General features: G+C 46.4%; 1 protein-coding gene across 10 annotated transcripts in view; it reads left to right on the top strand.

Moving 5' to 3' along the window:
• The first annotated feature begins 726 nt into the window (after positions 1–726).
• Positions 727–20010, top strand: part of BMAL1 (basic helix-loop-helix ARNT like 1) — a 114651-nt gene continuing 95367 nt past the window's right edge. For all 10 annotated transcript variants that reach the window (XM_064288403.1, XM_064288402.1, XM_064288401.1 and 7 more), the window contains exon 1: positions 727–838. The gene's annotated coding sequence lies outside the window, so the exon portion shown is untranslated. The remainder of the gene's footprint in view (positions 839–20010) is intronic.

Here is a 20010-nt window from a genome sequence, read left to right as displayed (position 1 = left end):
AGACGAAGAGGAATGTAAGAACACTTGGAGTCCTCGGGGTGGAAAAGGCTTCCAGAAATACTATTTGTCGTCTTGTTTGGACTTTGGCAAACCCGGGCGTTTTAGGAAGGGTCTGGCACTCTGTGTTCCCAAAATTGGTTTCCTAGATGGAGCTGGAGGAAAGGGAGGGAGAAAATGCTACTTTTAGTCAGGGCTCCCGAAGTGAAGAAGGGAAAGGAGTGAGAGCGGTGAGCTAGACGCAAGGCAGGGACACATCCCAGACGACTGCAAGGAGCGCTGCGTCTGCACCCGCAGTTATCACTGCGAGTGGGAGACCTGTGCGGAAAGGAAAAGGGCAGTGGCGAGGAAATCCGGAGAGAACGCACAGATTGGTCCTCTGCTCCGGGCGTGCGCTCCTGTGCGCGGAGTGATTGGTGGCGGGAAAGTAGCAGGTTAACCGGCCCCCGCCGCCTCACCATTGGCCAGTGGCCTCTCTAGCTGCCATCCAACTGGCCAGCAGGCCTCTCAGCCGCGCATGGATTGGCCAGTGGCTACAGCCGAGACCGGCTCCCTTCGGGCGCCCGGATTGGCTGGCGGGAAGAGGCAGGTATCCGGGCCCCGCGGCTCCTCCATTGGTGGGCGGGGAAGGGGGGTTGGGCACAGCGATTGGTGGGCGGGGGGCCGGGCCTGGGCCGGCGGGGAGCGGATTGGTCGGAAAGTAGGTTAGTGGTGCGACATTTAGGGAAGGCAGAAAGTAGGTCAGGGACGGAGGTGCCTGTTTACCCGCGCCGGACTCACCGCTGCCGCCGCCGCGGGACCCGAGTGGGAGCGCGAGCGCAGGCGCTCCTGGCGAGCCAAGGTGAGTGTCGGCCCAGCGACGGCCAGCGCACGGCCCCGAGCACCCCGTCGGGGGCCGTTACCACCCTGGCAAGCGCGGTGCCCCCGCCGCCGCCCGGGGCGCAGCCGGCCGCCGGGGAACCCTGCCCGACGTGCCCGCTGCCGGCCTTAAAGGGCCCGTGCCCGCTCCCTGCCCCCACCCGGGCGGCGGGGAGGCTGCACCCCTTAAAGGCGCCGCGCCCGTCCGCCCCCATCCTTCCTCGCGGGGGTTGGCTGTGCGGGGTAGGGCGGGCAGAGGTGCCGCAGGCGCCCTTCAAGGAGCTGGCAGAGTGTCCGCGGGAGTACCCACCTCCCCGCCCCGGGCATCGCTACCTGATGGGAAGAAGGGGCAACCAGCTGTCTCTTAAAGGGATAACTCCGCCCTTTGGAAGCAATAACCCGGCTGAGTGGCGGGTCTAAGGATGGATCCCCGGGAGCTGGGAGGACCCCCGAGGGGAGCATCCTTAGCGGCTGCACCTCAAGGGCGTTGGACTAGCGATGCCGCTTCTGCCCAGTCTCCCCCTCTCCTCCACTTCCCTTTCGGGAGCCCACGGGTCTGAGTGGGGGTGGGGAGAGCGTCTCCGTCGGACTTAGGGGGTCCGAGCCTGCGCGCCCCTTCGGCTGGACGCGGAGGCTGGCGCTGTACCCGGGAATCCCCGGCCAGAGATGGGGCCGATCCCAGCCTGCGAACTTTCGTCTGGCCTGCGCCTTCCGGATCCTGGGCAACCCGGGGAGGATCCCCCGTGGGCCTGCGAGCAGGTGTCAGATGGCGCGGGGATATGGCTCGGCGCCCAGGTACGCGCCCACCGCCGGCCCTGGAGCCCCGTGGAGGGCGCAGCGAGGCTTGCTCAAGCTTCGGGTTTGACAGATGTCAGGGAAGGCTTCCGTGCGCGATCGCCGGGCCTTGACTGCCAAAAGAGCTCCGGTTTGCTCGCAGGAAGAAGTGGAAAATAGAAATTAATGCTGACTTGTGGGGCGCGGGTCCTCTGCCCCGAGAGAGACGTGAGAGTGGCTGCGGGGCGCACGCAGGTGCCAGACAGCTGGCGCCGGGAAGGAAGGGTTGCACTAGGCATTGGCCTCAGTTATCAAGTTTGTGCTCGCCCGTTAACTTCACTGACACCCCTCACCCGAATGTCCCCTCTCCTCTCCCATCTCGGGCCCCTTCTCGGTCACCTGCGGTTGTTTTGGCACTTGCAGTCTCTTCTTTCTTCTTACATTGCTCCTTCTCAACAGGGTATTAACTAGCCAAGTTTTCTCTTTCACCCGGCTTCCAAAAATCAGATTTGGTATTTATGAAGAAGCTTCCTGACTCTACCCGTTTTTCCAGGACCTTCGTTAAAAAAAAAAAAAAAAAGTCCATAAAAACTGCTCATTATATGCATCTTATTTCCCCCACAACGCTTGCTTGTTATTTGTCTTCCTGACATCTGCTGCTGTTCCCTTTTAACTCTATTTTTATATGACAATTATTGTTTTAATTCTTCTGGTCCCATTGATATCAAGATCTGTCAATTTGGGTTGGTGGAGTTTTTAATTAATGTACTGGTTGAATCATGAGCTTAAAATAAGCCTTGCTGCTCCGGAGCAGTTTTGAATAATGCTCTCCGTGCTTGCAGGACTTAAAAAAAAAAGGGGGGGGGTCACACAAATTTGATTTCCATATCAACGAAATTCCAAAATGTTTTTTAAAATACAAAACCTGATCTTTCAGTTCATGTTTTGTTACTGAGTTTATTGACAAGTCTTGAAGACAGTTTGGTAAACATATTTAGAAGGCTTTAAAATTTGCTATAGGCAGGATTTGAAATTACCTGTATCATCTGAAGCTGGATCTATAGAGGCATTTTGGTTTTTATTTTTAGATGTAGCCAGTGAATAATAACAATAATAAAAAAATCTGAAACTATACTTAAAATTGTACTTTATTCCAATCCCTGAAGTTTAAAAAGGGGTAGGTAAAGTGGAAGGACACTAGCCTGAAAGTTAGGAGATGGAAGTCCTGGTTTTAGCTGAGACTCAAGCTTTTGTGGCTGTGCCACTTGGGGCAATTTACTGAACCTCTCTGGTTCCCTTTGTTTCAGAAAGTAAGGCAGTTGAAGTACATGATCTGAGAGGTTCTTTTCTGCTCTAAAGTTCTGTGAGTCTCTAAGTATTTCATGCATTTGAATTCAGGTTGATATTTACCTGCTAGAACTTCCAGAACATCTGAGCTAAAGTCCTATTTTCATAGGAAAATTAAACAGATCAACAGATGGTGTTTTAAAGGATCCATTTCAAATGATTTATGAAACGATGACTACTCACGAGTTTGCCTGCTATTTGCAGAAGAGGTTTGCGTGCCACAGGGCAGGGGAAGGAAGTGACCGCGCTTTCAGATTTATCCCTTTATACCAACAATTCCTATGCAATATATGTACTAAAAGGTGGGCAAACACAGTAGAGAAGCTTGGCTACATTAAGGAAAATGCATAAGAATATGCAGAAATGAAATGTATAATATCTCTTTTTGGTGTAAGACTTGTCTTCCTTCTAGGAGTTTTCTCCATTTTGTGATTCCATCCTTAGCTCTCACTGTGGCCGGAGAAAGTCAACATTAAAGAAACAGTTTCTGCCTCTGAAGATGTTACAGTTACACAGGCAGTGATTTTAGTTAGCACCCTGGTAGGCACCTGTGGGGAAGTAAAAAGCCCTTTGCAGGCCTTGAGGTTTAGTTAGGAGCCCAGAAGCAGGCAGGATGCCCTTCACAGTCCTCTCTCCTCATTGCCACTTTATCAGAAGACCCAAATTTACCCCAGACACCACCCTGCTTCTTCCCTTCTCGCTCTCTCAAAACAAGACGCGTCTCTGTCTCTCAGGACACCTCAAAAATATCCTCTTTTCTCACTGTCTCCTCTCCTGTCCAAGTTCAGACAAAGCAAGTGCATTTCTCCTCTGTTCCCTCTTCTTGGGCCATCACTGTTGGTAAGAGCCTGGGTGCTGGAGGCAGAAGGGCCTGGCACTTGGTTTTGGGCTGTGTGGCCTTGGACAAATGTTTAGCTCCGCTGACGTCAGGCTCCTCCTCTGTGGTGTACTGACAGTGCCTTCCTCACAGAGTGCCAGTGAGAATTCAGTAAGATGATGCATGTAAAAGCCTGGCACACAGGAAGCCCTCCCTGAGTGCCAACTGCCACTCTCTCCCACCCCTGCCAGGGGCCTGTCACTGAAGTAACCTTTGTCCTCAGCCTCCCCACCAACCTGAGAAAAAGCCTTTGTCTTGCTTTAGGAGAGGAAGGACTAGAGGGGAAGAGGTAGACCATTGTTAGCCTTTTGTGCACCAGGCGGTTTACATGTGTCTATACCTTGTACCCTCTGAGTCCACCTCCCAGAGCTGTGAACATTCACCTCCTCCACTCTCATCTCCATTTCCATCCTTAGCCCTTGCCCACTGACTTCTTTCTCTACCACTCTTTTTTGTGTTTTTTTCTCAAAGATCTCCAAAAACTTTAAGTTGTGAATTCCAGGGGTCCAGTCTGAGCCCTAAATGGTTATTTTTTGGCACCATTTGCAGCTTTTAAGCCACCTGTCTTTCCTTCCTTCTTAAAACTCCCTCCTCCCTCTGCCTCCAGGTCATACTCATTTCTTGATTCTCTTCCTGCACCTGGAAAGGTAGAGGTCTGTCCTGGCTTCGCTTTTCTCACTGCCCCTCTTGGCCCAGGATCTTATCACCAGTCCTGCCTGACCTCTTTCTCCTGCTTCAGCTGCTGGCAGGTACATTGTAGACATTCGTAGATTAGAACTGCAGCCCCTAAGATTTTCAAAGAAGCAGATGGCCAGGCCTTCCTTCCGAGGCATCTCCGGGTAGGTTTGAACTGCCAGCCTTTTGGGTAGTAGTCCAGTGCTTAACCATTTGCACCACCCAGGGAATCCTGGCTAATACCCTACCTGCTGGATTTTGTACGTATACTGAGTAAAACATTTGCATGCGTTTATCCCTTCAGCTCCTGTTTGAAATGTGTGGCCTGGGCGCTTTAGGTAGCTTCTTTGGGCCTGAGTTGTATCAACTGCAAAATAGAAATAATAATGAGAATGATAATAACAGCTAACATTTATTAAGCATGTTCTTTGTGCCGGCAAGTATGTTAGTCACCTAATGTTTATTAACTCGTTTCATCCTCATAACAACTCCATGAGGTAGGTTGATTATTATCGTTATTTTACAAGTGAGGTGGTTTTGTAAATTGCCCAAGGTCACTCAGCTGGTATGGGGTGGAGCAGAGTTTGTATATAGGCCAACAGACTCCCAAGCCTGCTCTCTAAGCACTGTACTAGGTGCCTGCTGGGAGCAAGTGACCTCACGTATGTGAAGAGCCCAGCACTGAGCCAGAAGCCTAGTAGGCCCACAGTCATTGGCAACCAATCTTGTGTTGACAAGCATGATACACAATTCCTTGTGAGCAGGAGGTAAGTGCATTTGGATGTTACCATTGTTGTTGTTAGGTGCTGTCAAGTTGATTTTCCACTCATAGTGACCCCATGTGACAGAGCAGAACTACCCCATAGGGTTTCCTAGGCTGTAATCTTTATGGGAGCAGATCACCAGGTCTTTCTCCCACGGTGCCACTGGGTAGGTTCGAACCCCCAACCTTTTGGTTAGCAGCCGTTGCACCATCAGGACTCCTTGGATGTTACCGTAGAAGTGCTTGCGAGCAGTCTTTTCACATCTTGTGCGTTTCTGTCTCTCTTGGTTTGTCCTGCCTTTCTGTGGCATTGCTCTGACGTGGCTGGTGTGGCTCAGCCAGCCCCTCCCCAGGCAGCTTCTTGTGTGAGATGAATGTCCAAACATAACTCACTGTCCTCACCGTCCTAGCCATCTGCAGAGCTCCTCGCTGGGGAGGAGACCTTTTCCGATGTCTCTCACCTTCTTCCTGTCCTACCAGATTCCTTATCCTAAAGACAGACTCTGTAGCCTTGGCGTGTGTGTGTGTGTGTGTGTGTGTGTGTGTGTATGTATATATTTTTAATGCCAGTTGCCCCACCCCACCCAAATACATTTAGATAGTAAGGGAAACATTGTTTTATGTCAAGAACCTCTTACATAAAAATGTGTTATATAATCTTCAAATATATACTGCACGGTGAAATTAGATACCACTTTTTTCCCCAGAGAATAAAAAGGTAATAAACGCAGGCTAAGCTGAGTGTAATTAATCTCAGATTTGGAAGGCGCGGAGACATGCCCTGCCGTCAGAGCTATCATCGTGAACCTCTCTTATCCTCCTTGAGAGCTGCAGGGATAGGATGTATGGGAAGTTGGCCTAAATCTGCCATGAGAGGTACTCTGGAAATTGTCTTCCAGGGGAAACACACCTGGAAGTCTTGCTCACTTACACCTCTTTCATGTCTAAGAAGACGGAGGAAGCTGCTTTACCCCTCATACCTAGACCACCATGGTTATCTTCAAACCCGTTTTCTGCCCCATCCTCTATTCCCTTCAATTTTCCCCATGTGATGCAGTCAGCTTTGCCTTCTGAGAACAGCCCTGTCACTGGTGGCATGTGGCTGACACCTGTGTCCAGTCATCCAGGCCCCCCGGAATCTCACCCTGTTCCTGCTCGCCAGCCTTGCTTCCCCTGTGCCCAGCCCCAACCCTTTGCCTGTGGTTCCATTCTGCTTGTCTCTCCCCCGCTCTTTCTAGGCCATCCCATGCCACGATCTCTCCTGCTGTGTGTCTTTGCTCAGGTTGTCACCTTGACCCAAAAGGCCTCTCTTCCTTGTGTCTGTCAGCCTCGATGAATCCCCCTCCATCCCAAAGCCTCCTGTGATGACATTGCCCGTTTGTATGCTCCTTTACTTGTGGGTTTCTGCTTTGCCTTCACATAGCTGATTGCCAGCCCTTCATTCAGAAGCAGTAGTACTTCATAATTAGCATATTGTCATATTGTATTTAATCAGGATGGCTAGTTCTCTCGTTTTAAAAAATTATTTCATGAATAATTATCATGTCCTCACTTCCTACTCTCCAGTGCTACTCGTTTATTTATTCAGTGACGTTTATTGGAGCCCTACCATGTGCCTAGCACTGTTATAGGTGCTGAGGAGACAGCAGTGAACAAAGCAGGGTCCCAGAGGAGAAGACAGACAATAAGCAATTAAACTTGTTAACTGCTGGTCGTGATAGGTGTCAGGAAATCGATAAAACAGAGTAAAGCAAGAGTGATGGTGAATGGTGGGAAGGAGGTTGCTTTAGTTGGGTGATCAGGAAAGGTTTCTCTAGGAGGTGGCGTTTGGGCCGAGGGAGAAAACATTGAAAGCTCAGCTGCAGGAAGATCTGAGGGAAGGTATCCCAGGAAGAAGAACAGCAAGTGCAAAGGCCCTGAGGTTGGAAGTAGCTTGATATTTTAGAGAAAAATAAAGGCCAGTGTAACTGGGTTATGGCTTCCTTGTGTACAGGTGGTTTCTCCCTCTTTTGTCCTCCTTGTAGCTTTGAGCCCAGTGTTAGAAGGGCCTCCTTGTAAATACTTGCTTACAGAATTGGAGTACTTGCCCTTGGTTATATATTGTATAAATACTAGTTTACTGTACCCTGCTAAGAGGCTTTTAATAAAACATTATATTACATATAAACAAATTATGGGTTTGAATGGTATTCTCATAAATGTACTTCTAGCACGTATCACCAGCTATTACTGTTTTAATTATGTTTAGTGCAGAGCTTTGGGCCTCAGAATTTTCTGTTTTACATGTACAGCCACCTTAACAAGTTTTCTTCTAAAAGTTTATAAGACAGGTGGTGGAAACTTGAGATAGATTTTTCTGTAAAAAAAAAAAAAAAATGACTAAATGATAGTTTAGTTCTCAGGCAAGCCCACAAAAGCCATTTAGTGTCCACTGTAACTGGAGCTATGGCTGTTAACCAAAAGATTCGTAGTTCAGATCCACCAGGCGCTCCTCGGAAACCCTGTAGGGCAGTTCTACTCTGTGCTGTAGGGTTGCTATGAATCAGAATCAACCCAACGGCAATGGGTTTGGTTTTTGGTTTGGTAGCTGAAATCATACTGTTTAGTACAAAAACATTATCGACATGAATTAAACTTTCTGAAGCTGGACCCCCGCCTCTATAGCACTACAGGTCATTTGCTGTCAGCATTAGTGGAACCGTTTTGTCTTAGTGTACCTTTTCTTACTAGTTTTCCAGTCTACCAAAAAGTTTTATAAAAGGGATTTTTACCTCTGTGCCTTTAGAATTTGGTTTCATGTGTTATGAATACGACAGTGGTAAAAGCTGTGGACTGGGAGGTGGAAGAGGCCTGGCTCTAATCTTGGCCCAGCCTCTGACTTACTGAATAGCTTTGAATAAGTTGCCATTCATTGGACTGTGATTTTTCAGGTCCCTTTTAGCTATGGAGCCCTGGTGGTATAGTGGTTAAGAACTCGGCTGTTAACCAGAAGGTTGGCAGTTCAAAACTACCGGCTCCTCCTTGTAAACCCTATGGGGCAGTTCTACTCTGTCCTATAGAGTCACTGTAAGTCGGAATCAACTTGATGGCAGTGGGGTTTTTTGTTTGTTTGTTTTGGGTATAAAATCCTTTTTTCTCACCATAACAGAAAACATATATATATTTCATCGTCCAAACTTCCAATTTTTTTTTTAAGATGTAGATGGCACATAAATAATGAGGAACTCAAAAAGTTCCCACGTATAATGCTCAGTAGTTATGCATTTAAAACAAACCTTGATTTTTATCTGCTATCTTTCTTGATGAGTTGAAAGAAATTTTGTCCTAGAACTTTTGGTCCAGATAAGGCTCCTGTGTTCTTGGCCAACTTATCTTCCATATAATTATGCAAATCAGTTTTTCTTTTTAACTCTTAGGGATAAAAATGATGACTCTGGTTTACTTATGAAATATGCTTATAGATGCCCTTGGGGAATGGAATGGGTTTGAGGGAGAGAGCAAGAGCTGAAAGAGTGTGGGATCAAAAACAATTTTAAATGTTATATGCAAAGCTATTTTCAGTATCCTGCTAGAAGGGGAAAAAAAATTAAAGGCTTTAGATGACAGAAGAGGTTTCTGCTACAAAGGAGAAAGGAACCTCAGGCTTTGCTTGGTGAAAACTGCCTGATCCTTTAACCAACTACCATTCCTCCCTCCTTCCCCACGCCTAAGTTTTGTCTTTGACATCGTGAGCCACATTTGCCATTTGAGAGGTTTGATATTTAAGTGGTGATAGTGGCAGAGCTTGACTAGATAGGGATAGATAGCAGCCTTTGAGTCACCTCTGACTCCTGGTGACCTTGTTGTGTGCAACAGAATGAAACCTTGCTTAGTCCTGTGCCATCCTCATTGCCGACATGATCAAGTGCGTCATTACATCTGTTGTGCTAATCCATCTCACCAAGGGTTTCCCTCACCCCTGCTGGCCCTCTACTTCACCGTACATGATGTCTTCCTTCAGCGATTGATCTCTCCTGTTGATGTGTTCAGAGCAATCCAGTCAGACAGTGTTCTGTTTGGATCCATAAAGCTTTCATTGGCTAATTTTTGGAAGTGAATGGCTAAGTCTTTCTTCTAGTCTGTCTTAGTCTGGAAGCTCTGCTGAAATCTGTCCCTGCTGGTATTTAAAATACTGGTGGTATAGTTTCCAGCATCGCAGCAGCATGCAAGCCACCATAGTACAACAAACGGACAGATGGGTGGTGTAGAGCTTGACTAGTCGTGTTCAAATGAGTTAGGATGCGGAGTGCTATGCCAGAAAACTACCCAGTGGGTTCTAGAATGCAGGATACCTCACTGGGAGTACAGAACACTTTTGGCACTGCCTCCATTTGGTCAGTTGTGAATGGTGTGTTCCTTTATTATTGTTATTTCACTTGAAGGCATAGCAGGGTGTTGGTGCAAGGAGTTGTTGTTTCGTAGGCTTCATTGGATGTAGAGAGTGATGTTGTACCTAGCCTTCATCCTTAGATGCTAGAATATAAGCAGGAATTTTGTCTGTTTTGTTCTCTGCTATGTCCCCAGGATCTAAGACAGTGTCTGCACAGTAGCCACTCAATAAATAGTTGTTAAATGAGTGACTTCAGCTTGGGTAAAACCTCAGCTTCCCTTCACTCTCTAGCAATACAGACTCATGAGCTCAATCTTGCAAGATACTTTGGTGTTAGGTTACCATTTCCTTTTGACACATCTTTGTTTTTCATATTATTCAGGTTGGCCAGGTATCAGTATCTTTTATCAAAGAGAAGTTGTTTAGCAGACCATGATTGTCCTTGTCCTGTTGATGTTCATCTTTCTTACCTTTAATTGGGTCCAAAGTGCAGCAAATCAATAGCTGAGCCATATCAATTTAAAGAAATCTTATTGCATATTTCTTTGGGCATAGTACTACACATTTATTTATTCAGCCAACAAATATCTGAGGAGCTGTTATAGGAAGGCATCATGGTAGGCCCAGAGGAAGAGCACAGTCGTGTGGCCAAGGAGCTTAGAGTTTCATTTACTGCATATGTTTGTCTTAAGGTAGAAGAAATCCAAGGCCACATGCAATACCAATTAAAGGGTCTAGACTAAGTGCTATAGGAATTCAGAAACTAGAGATAGCCTTTTTTTTTTTTTAATTGTGCTTTAGGTGAAAGTTAACAGCTCAAGTTGGTTTCTCATACAAGAATTTACACACACATTGTTCTGTGACCCCAGTTGCTATCCCTATAATGTGAGTGCACATTCCTCCTTTCTACCCCAAATTTCCCGTGTCCATTCAACCAACTCCTGTCCCTTTCTGTCTTCTCATCCCGCCTCTGGACAGGAGCTGCCCGTTTAGGTACTAGAGATATCTTTGCAGGTTGTCATGGAAGGAAGAAGGCTTTGTGGAAGAGGATAGGTTTGATCTAGACCTTTAAGGATGGGTAGACATTTAAGATTAACAGGCTAGGGTAAGACAAGCACTTCAGGATGGGAGGGGGGCAAGTACATAGTGTAATTAAAAGCACAGAAATAGGAATGACCAGTTTGCATCCAGGAACACAGACTTGCCTAGAATGAAGATTTTGTAAATAGTGATAGGGAGTTAAGTTTGGAAGACCACTAAAGGCCCAAATCTGAAACATGTTATTTCAGATAATAATAATTGCCAACATCTATTTTTTTTTAGTGAGTTATTAAGGGGCCCTGGTGGCCCAATGGTTAAGTGCTGGACTGGTATCCAAAAGATTAGTGTTTCCTATCCACCCAGTGACTCTGCAGGAGAAAGAATGTGTCTGTCACTTGTGTAAAGATTACAACCCAGGAAACCCTATGGAGTAGTTCTTCTCTGTCACACGGGGTGGCAATGAATCAGAACCGCCTCAATGGCACCTAACAACGACAGTGAGCTCTTACAATGTTCTTAGCAGTTCACACGTGTTATTTTAATGCTCAGAAAAAGCCCATGAAGCAGCTACTATCATCATTGTTTTAGGGATGAGGAAATTGAGATACAGAGCGATTCAGTGACCTAAGGTCACATAGTTAATGAGTGGTGGATCCGAGCTTAGAAACAAGGTGGTAGAGGCTGTTGGCTCCTAGACTCTGATGCCTCCCATCACCCTCTAGATGCAGGATTTGGGCTTGATTGGGGAGTTTTAGAGTTATGGACCAGAAGTGGGCAAAGTAGCAAGTCAGAGTTTACCTAGTGAGGTAGAGACTGGAAGGCAGTGGAGAACCACTGAAGTTATTTTATGATGATTATGGTTATTTTAGTGATATGAAATAATTCTCCCTAAATCATGAATCAAGTGTTTGTGTTCCATTTGGATTGGAGCAAAGAAAGACTGAACACAGCAGAGACCCGATAGCCAGCTACCAGATGAATTTGGGCAGAGGATGAGAAGGAGCCAGAACTGGAAATTAATTGTCAATTATGTTAATCAGCATGGCCGTTTTCAGTTACCCTTTAGATTTCTGGAGTGCGGCGAACATCTGCCTGTGTGAGTGGCCCTCAAGTGTGTGAATCTGCATTGAACCGTGACCGAGATACCTTGGTTAATGAAATCGCCAGAAGCAAAGCACCATTATGCAGATTGAGTGTTTAAAAATAAATGTCCACATTTTCTGGAAAGAGCACCGGATTAGGAGTCAGATAACCTGCTTTCTCGGCTGGTTCCACTACTTGATCACCATGTGGTCTTTGCCAAATCACTTAATGTCTCAAACTCAGGCTGATTCCGAATCTGTGGAACAGGTATAGCAATTCTTGTCTGGGCCCTTACAGAGTGGTTCTAATACTTCAGTGAGATAAAGAAAAGGTAAGGGATTTGAAGCTATAAAGCTGTTTCCTGACTAGGGAGCTGCGGCCGTGATTTTAAGGCTTACTGGGCTTTACAGGGATGGAGCTGGAAGGGTGCGGGAAGAAATTTCTCCACCTCCAGGGCATGGTTAAGGATATGGCGCTGTCCACCTTGTGGGTGCTGACGGTCCTCGCTTTGCTGGGTAGGGCCATATTTTAAAGATGATGATGCATTTCACCCCCAGAGAAGGGGAACCATAGCCTGGCTTGGGGAGCCCAAACAGGAAGAAAATGAGATGGGGCCAGAGGTACCCAATATCTTCATCTTCTCTTTCCCATATCCTTCCTCTTTCCTATTGATCTTTCCTTTCTTTTTCACTGAAGTGCTTTGAAAACCATGGATTACCAGGCTTGAGCATGGCTGGAAAAATTAGGCACAGATATCCATGTTAATATATCCTCCTCTCGGGACACCTCTCAGGACAGTGATGGGCAGCTGTGGACCAGAAAAACAAGCATCCAGATCCAGCCAGCTGGCCAGTCGGGCAGTCTTGCATGTTTCACCTCTCCTGGGGCATTAGGCAGAAATGCAGAAGAACCTTACGTAGCCTGGGTGATCAGTGAGTGAGCCAGCATGCTGTCCAAGGAATACTGGTCACAGGACTTGTAGCAAAGCCTTAATGTGAAGGACTGGAGGTCTGCCAAATCTTCATTTTCGTTAGCATTTCATGATCTATTTATTAACTACACTAATCCTACTAATAATAGCAATACCTTACCTTTGAGTATTTAGCATATGCCAGAAACTTTGCTGAGTGCTTTTGCATTTTCTCATTTAATCCTCACAGTATCCCTACGAGGTGGGTACTGTTAGTCCTTTTTCTAGGTAAGGCAACTGAGACTCAGGTGCCCCAGATCATACAGTACGTGGAAAAGCTCCAGTTCAAACCCAAGACAGTCTCACCCTAGAGCCTGTACTATCCTTAACTGCTGCATTCTCCTTCCTTCCTTCCTTCCCCTGATACCCTGAAATGCCCTCTGCCTCTGGGTTTGAGGTTCCTGACAGTGGTTCTCTCGATGCGTTTTTGGTTGATAGCTGTGTTGCTGCACTTTGGCCCCAGCTCACTAGAGCTCTCTCTTCTTCACGACCGGTGATTGACGTCCACCGCTCTCACTGCTTGCCCCATGGCTGGTGACCACATGGATGCCAATGATGAGTGCAGCAGCAGGACTAACCACTTGCCTGCTAATGCACGTGGGGGAGTTTTAAAGTGAGAAGAAGAATACAGCAAAAGAAATTGCTCTGGGTCCGTTTTTCAGAAAGTGGCTGGGCAGCTTGTAGTCTGCTCAAAAGGTTTCATGGGGATGTTTGTCAGAATCTCCCCACAAAAGCCTTTCCAAAAGCCATGGTCCTGGTACCCATACCGTTTCAGATTTGTGTGCGATTTACAAAATTATTTTTACACAGACTGTCTCGTTTAGTCTCTACCACAGCCCTGTGAGAGGGGTGTTACAGAGCCTTGTTTTATGGACTGGGAAACAGCCCCAGGGGGTTTAAGCCAACGCTGCTTTTCTGACTTTAACTTCCACCCTCTTCTCAAGTTTCCCTTTTGCTTTCTGTGTTGAAGATGTTCTGAAATGTTCTGATTTGCTGTATTTAGAAGTCAGGAGGAATTATTAAAGTGAAGCTCTTTGTGCCACACACTGTTACGGAAGCAAAATAAGTAAAAGATCATGTGATTAGTTGTGTTTGATGTAATTGATTTGGACCTACTTTGTATGGTATGGAATACATATATACCTTTGTGGTATATTATTGGACCAACAGCCCTTCTTGCTTTAAAAGTCCTAAGTCTAATAGATGATAAAACACGGAGTTTAGAAAAAGGTGACCATCAGATCCTTAGTCAGAAAGTTAAGCTCCTATTGTAACACTGTTTCCATGGGGAAATTAGCCTTGGCTTGCATCATTTCTGCTGCCTTTTCTAGGAGTGGAGGGAACTGCTGTAAGTTGGCGGGCTGGCCGTACTTGTTGCTTAGACCTCTCTCCCCTGCTGTTATGGCAGGAGGCTGATTTGCTCTTCTGGGCCCTCTCAGTTTTTCTTGTGACCTGAACATAAATCATTTTTGAGATCCTGGTGATTTCATTTTTTTAAAAGTTTTCCATAAAACTGTGAATGGAACACTTTTCTACACAGTTTCAAGCATCCCTTTTTATTTAATTGGTGGCAAGGGGCGTTGCTAGAAGGATGTAGAACTGGTCTCTCACTCAAGTGTCTTGTATTCCTTGGGACACAGGGAAAGTTCCTGTATTAAGGAGACCCATAGAAACAATGGATAAAACCACACAGAAGTTGGTTTCTTTCTCATGCACCAGTCCAGAGTAGGTAAGTGATTCAATCCTGGTATTTTAAACACATGGCTTCCATTTCGTGGCTGCAGGTTTCAAGGCTTCAGTTTCACCATTTTCCAGGGGACCAAGGGAACACATATCCAGTCATTTTAAACACAAGACCTGAGAGTGGCATTGTTTTTTGTTTGTTTGTTTGTTTTTTATTCCAGTGGCCAGAATTTAGCCATATGGCTACATTTAGCTGTGAAAGAGGCTGGGAAATGTCTTGGGTTTGAGACCATGAGCCCAGCAAAAAGTCTGTCTTTAAGGGTGAAAAGGAGAATAGACACTGGGGGAAGCTAGCAGTGTGCTGCATTCTGGTGGCAGTGGGAGGGAGTAGGCAGTGTTTGAAGGTGGTGCCAGTAGAGCTAGAATGACTTCTGAGTCAAGGGTCAGAATCTGGGCAGGCACACATAAAACCAGGGCATACGTAGCCACCTAGAGGCCAACTACTGGGCAGGTCAACTCATTGCTCGGAAACTAAGCAGCCAGGTAGAGCCAAGGTGCTGAAGGCTATATGAATAATCCAGGGCTTCAAACCAGTTCGTTCCAATTGGACCCTTGCTGAGAAGTTGCTTTTCCAAAGTTATGAAATGGAAGGACATACTTAAGTGTAGGTCTTCTGCCTCCTAATCTAGCGTTCTTTCTCCTGTTCTACTGACATTGATACTGGTGAATCTCACACTGGTAGAAAAACCTAATGTCTTTTAAAAATTATTCCGGGGCTTCAAACCAGTTCGTTGCGATTGGACCCCTGATGAGAAGTTGCATTTCCACCCCATATGTACTGAATTAACCTACATTTTAACAGGTGATTCTTATGTATCCCCAGGTAATTCTTATGTATCCCCATGTGGGGATACATAAGAAACACCTGGGGATCTTGTTAAGGACTTGAGTCCTGTCCTTCCATTTCATAACTTTGGGCAAAACATCCCAGTGAATATTTATCGTCTAGAATGTGGAAATAATAGTGATTGTCTGCCCTGCTTCCCAGGCTTAGTGTGAAGATAGTGGACGGGGAAGTACTCTGCAAACTGCAGCACCGTGGAAATGGGCACAGCATCTGATGTTATTTACCCCTGTAAGTCTAGCATCCAGCTCAGTTCCTGGCGTAGCCATATTGGTTGAATGAAGTGTGAAATATTGCTAGAGGTAGAAAAAATGCATTGGTACTAAGGGGAGCTTGATCGTGCACAGCCTTCTCTACCAGGCAGAAAGGCTCTTCTGGTCTCTGCTGGCTCAGGTCTTGGGCCTTCACACAAAACCAGGCACCCAAGGACGACGTGGGCAGATATCAGGACAGCTCCTGACCAAGTAGTACATATATATGCCCTTGGAAGGCCATTTGCCTACTCCACTGTTTAGGTAACAAATGCAACAGGCTGGAGATGTGACTTTCATTTGGATGTGATAGTCCATGTATGTAAACTGATCATATAAAAATAATTCAGTCCATCTGCAGATTGGAAGATTAAACCTTCCCAGGGCCACCAAAAGTTGATTTTTTTGCTTCAAAGTGAGATGCAGTTATAAAATTCTTCTGTTGATTTGTAAAACTGTGTGGCTTGTTCAAAACAATAAATATTTATTGCAACTATAGGTAATGGAATACAAAATGGGCTTAATGTTCCCATCTTATGGGGAATTTTTATCTTCTGGTGGGAGAATGAGCGTTCAGTGGAATAATCAGTTTTATTTTCTTCAGTTTTGTGAAGGGTTTCTTTTGTTCATTTTGTTATTTGTTTATTCACTAAAGGTGAACTTCCTGTTTTGAACTCAGTGGAATATTTTAAAATTGACTTTACTGGGAAAAAGCAGGACTCGAAATTATATTCACAGTATGAGCTCAACTTTGTTAATATCTCATACGCAGAAGGAGGGAAACGCTCCACAATGTTAATAGTGGTCCTCAGCTTGTAGAATTAGGGGTGATTTTTATTCTCATCTCCTTCTCTGTGGTTTCCTATTTTTTAACAATGAGCATGTACTACTTTTGTAATCTTAAAAAGGCTACTTAAAAGTTAGTCACACAAATTAATACTCTAAAGCCAAGTTAAGTTTTATTTTTGGCAGCCTGGCCTGGGCTGTAAACTCTCATGTTCAGTTGGACCTATTCATTCAGATTCTTTTCTGACTAAGATGTTAAGGAACTTCTTACAAAGAGAATGTTTTCCTTTTTCAAAACAACCTAAAAAGCTAAGGCCTTACAGTGTGTTAGGAAAAATGTCCAGAGTAACTTTCCTCCTGGAACTTTACTGGTCTTTATTACATTCACTTAAGGAAATGAATTTTGCAGGTTTCCTATTCACTGTGTGACTGTTTCTTCCTTTATCCTACACTCGTGTGCCCCTCAGGCGCCCCTGACCGTATTATCCTGGGATCAGGCGACCCTATTCTTTGTTGTCTTGGGCCCCTTCCATTTCTGATGTTGTGTTCATGTCCTCCATCTGTTTATGAGTTTGTACATCCAGTTGTATATTCTTCCCATCAACAATTTTATGGACTGAAGAGACCTAATTGTTGTCCTTTTTCGTGTCGCAGCTTCCCCTTGCTCTTTGTCATAGCTCAGGTGAGTGGCCTGAGCAGTGCTCCTGGGACAGGGTTGGGGATCAGGCAGGACTGCAGGGAAGGGGTGGGGGCTCTGATCAGGCTGCAGAGCCTTGGGGGGAAGGCAGCTGGGCCATCCGTCTGGCGCTGGGCCCACACCTGCCAGAACAAACTCAAGTGCGGCTCCTGAAGATGGATGTTTGAAGCCAGGCATTCTCCAAGCCATGCATCCATCTACTGAAATCCTGCTTTATGGCAGCTATGGTTCTACATGCTAGCTGGGGGTTGGGTGGAGGGACGTGTAGTGACCTGTCAGTACCGGGCCAGCCTGGCCTCTACGCCATGGGGCTTTCATTCTAGCAGGAGAGAGAGGCAGTTAACAGGGAAAAAAAATGAAGAAGACAACTACACAAAAATGGCCACAGAGGTGGTTACAAGTGCCCGTTCATAGGGGAGTAGGAGGGCCAGAGTTGGGATTGGAACCCAGGTGTCTGATTCCAAGGCCTGGCTCCTTCTCTTTCCCCAGGCTGCATTCTGGTGGGGTGGGGAGGGGTGAGGTGGAGGAGACCTCCTGGTAAGGCTGAGTTGCTTCTCCCATTTCTGTTCAGTCATCCGGGGCCAGGCCAGCACCTGCATGCAGAGAAAGCCAAAGCTGAGGGCGTGAGCTAGGGGCTGGCCCTCTTGGTCATTGCAGTTGCCCATCTCTACCTCAGGCACGCATGTGTCTTATCTAGAGCAGTGGGCCAGTCTGCACATAGGAGTCCAGATTTTTACATGTTGAGGGCGAGTTATTTTCTCTGGTATTATTTTCAGCGTTCAATGAGGTTCAGCATCTCACTGTCCCTCCACTAGGATTTTGGGCTGTTACCCACTGACAAATGGGCAATGGCTGGGCGTGAGGCACATTAGCTGGGAATCTAACCCGAGTCTCCCACACGCAAGGTGAGAATCCTACCACCACTGCTCTCTCTGTGTGTACATATGTTTCTGTCTCTCCCGTTACAGATTATAGAGGGCTTTGGAATGAATATGACCCTTAAAAAGCCTGGTTTTAAGCCCTGAGAGTGGTACTGATTCTTTGGGAAATATACACTTTTCTTTTTGTTCCAAATATTCATTGGCTCAAATCTGCAGAATTTCGTTGCAGCCTTAGTTTCATAGTTTTCCCCAGTTTCCAAGATAACTTTAGTGTTCACTGTATTCAGCATCCGGAGAAGAAAACAGTCATTGAATCTGCCCCTTAAATTCACGGTCGGGTTTGGTGAGGAAGGCCTTTCCCTTGCCGCCCAGTGCTGTGGCTCTGTCAGCCTTAAGCAGCTGTTACAGCACCTTCTTCACTGGAAGGGTGGTGTCAGGAGCTTTGGGGACTCAGGTGCTGCCAGGCCTCAGAGTGCTGAGGCCCCTGTTGGGAGCACGCCTGCTACCGTGTTTATAGCCCAGGGATATCTGCGGAGCTCCTTTTACTTGACCACAGTGTGGTAGAGGGCATTCTGTTTGCCAAGGAGTAAGCATTTTATTTAAAACGTTTAATCCACAGGTTGCGGCATACTCGATCTTAATGGTCCCCTGTCTCCTTGTGCATTTTAATTGGTACAGCGCAATGGCTCTCGGCCTGCCTGAACCATACCTGGCTGGCAGGCACTTCTGTGCTCCTCAGTATGAGGTCACCTCCCTCTGCTAAGGAGGCAAGGAAGGAGCAGACCTTTTCCCCGTTTTTGAGACAAGACAAGCTTCTGGGACTGAGGCTCCCAAAGTCAGAAAAATGCACAAGAATCCTTTTGGGAGCTGTCTCCAGCAATCCAGTGAGGTAGAAAAGTTAATCGTTGTTGTTGTTAGGTACCATTGAGTCAATTTCAGTTCATGGCGACCCCATGTGACAGAGTAGAACTGACCCATAGAGTTTTCTTGGCAGTAATCTTTGTAGGAGCAGATTGCCAGGTCTTTCTCCCACAGAGCCTCTGAGTTTGAACCTCCAGTGTTCAGTTGGCAGCTGAGTGCTTAACCGTTGTGCCACCAGGGCTCATTAGAAAAGTTAATACTGATGATTATTTGCCTCTGGGCAAGAGAGGGATCCACACAGACCACCATTAATAAAAGTAAGGCAGCATAGAAATGATTATGCAACCAGCCAAGTCTCAAAAAGGGAAAAAACCACAAAAACGAGAATACAGATAGGGACCCCTTCTGTTCACTGCCACCTTCTGTGCTGAGGATGAAGTCCCTCACCCCAGAGGTGTAGAACAAATGTTCTAAGAGGGTTGAACACAGAAGTAATGAGGGTAGGGGGCAGTTCTCTATGAGGTGAGTGTGCTGGGATGACAAGCCCCCTCCTAGACGTTTCCCACCAGGGAAGCAGTAGGACTTGCAGATCAGTGGGCCAAGCCTCTTCACCAGGCGGAAAGGCTTTTTCTTGTCATCTTGTCAGCATCCCCGTTGTTCACTGCTTTGCAGCCCTAATAATTATATTTTTATTGCTAACATATATCAGTTCATTAATCATCATAGTAGCCTGATGAGTCAGAAACTATTATTATCCCCATTTCGCAGATGGAGGGGCTGAGGCTCAGAGAGACTGTACAATTGCCCATGGTTACACATTTAATGCACGGTAACACTGGGATTCTAGCCCAGCTTCTCTGGCTCCAGTGTCAGCCTTCTTGACCCTTGCACTGTTTTTTTGATCCCTTCTCTGGCATTCAGAACTTTGGAAGAAGTGACTGGGCCGTAGGGGTGAGGGAGTCATCCATTCATTCAGCATCAGTGCGCCTGGCATGATGGGAAGCCACTGGAGTGTGAAGAGCAAGAAAAGAATAGCTGGTTTAAGTTTTTGAGAGGTTCTTCTGGCTGCCTGTGTGGAGAATGGATTGGAGGGAGGCGGGGGACAAGAGTGGAGCCGAGAGACAGGTTAGGAGGCAGTTGTTCTGGTCCAGGAGAGAGTTGCTAACTTGGACATGACTAGGAGGCACCTGTGT

This window comes from Loxodonta africana, chromosome 7 (genome assembly GCF_030014295.1).
Source record: "Loxodonta africana isolate mLoxAfr1 chromosome 7, mLoxAfr1.hap2, whole genome shotgun sequence".
NCBI classification, from domain to species: domain Eukaryota; kingdom Metazoa; phylum Chordata; class Mammalia; order Proboscidea; family Elephantidae; genus Loxodonta; species Loxodonta africana.
This window is presented reverse-complemented; position numbering and strand designations above follow the sequence as displayed.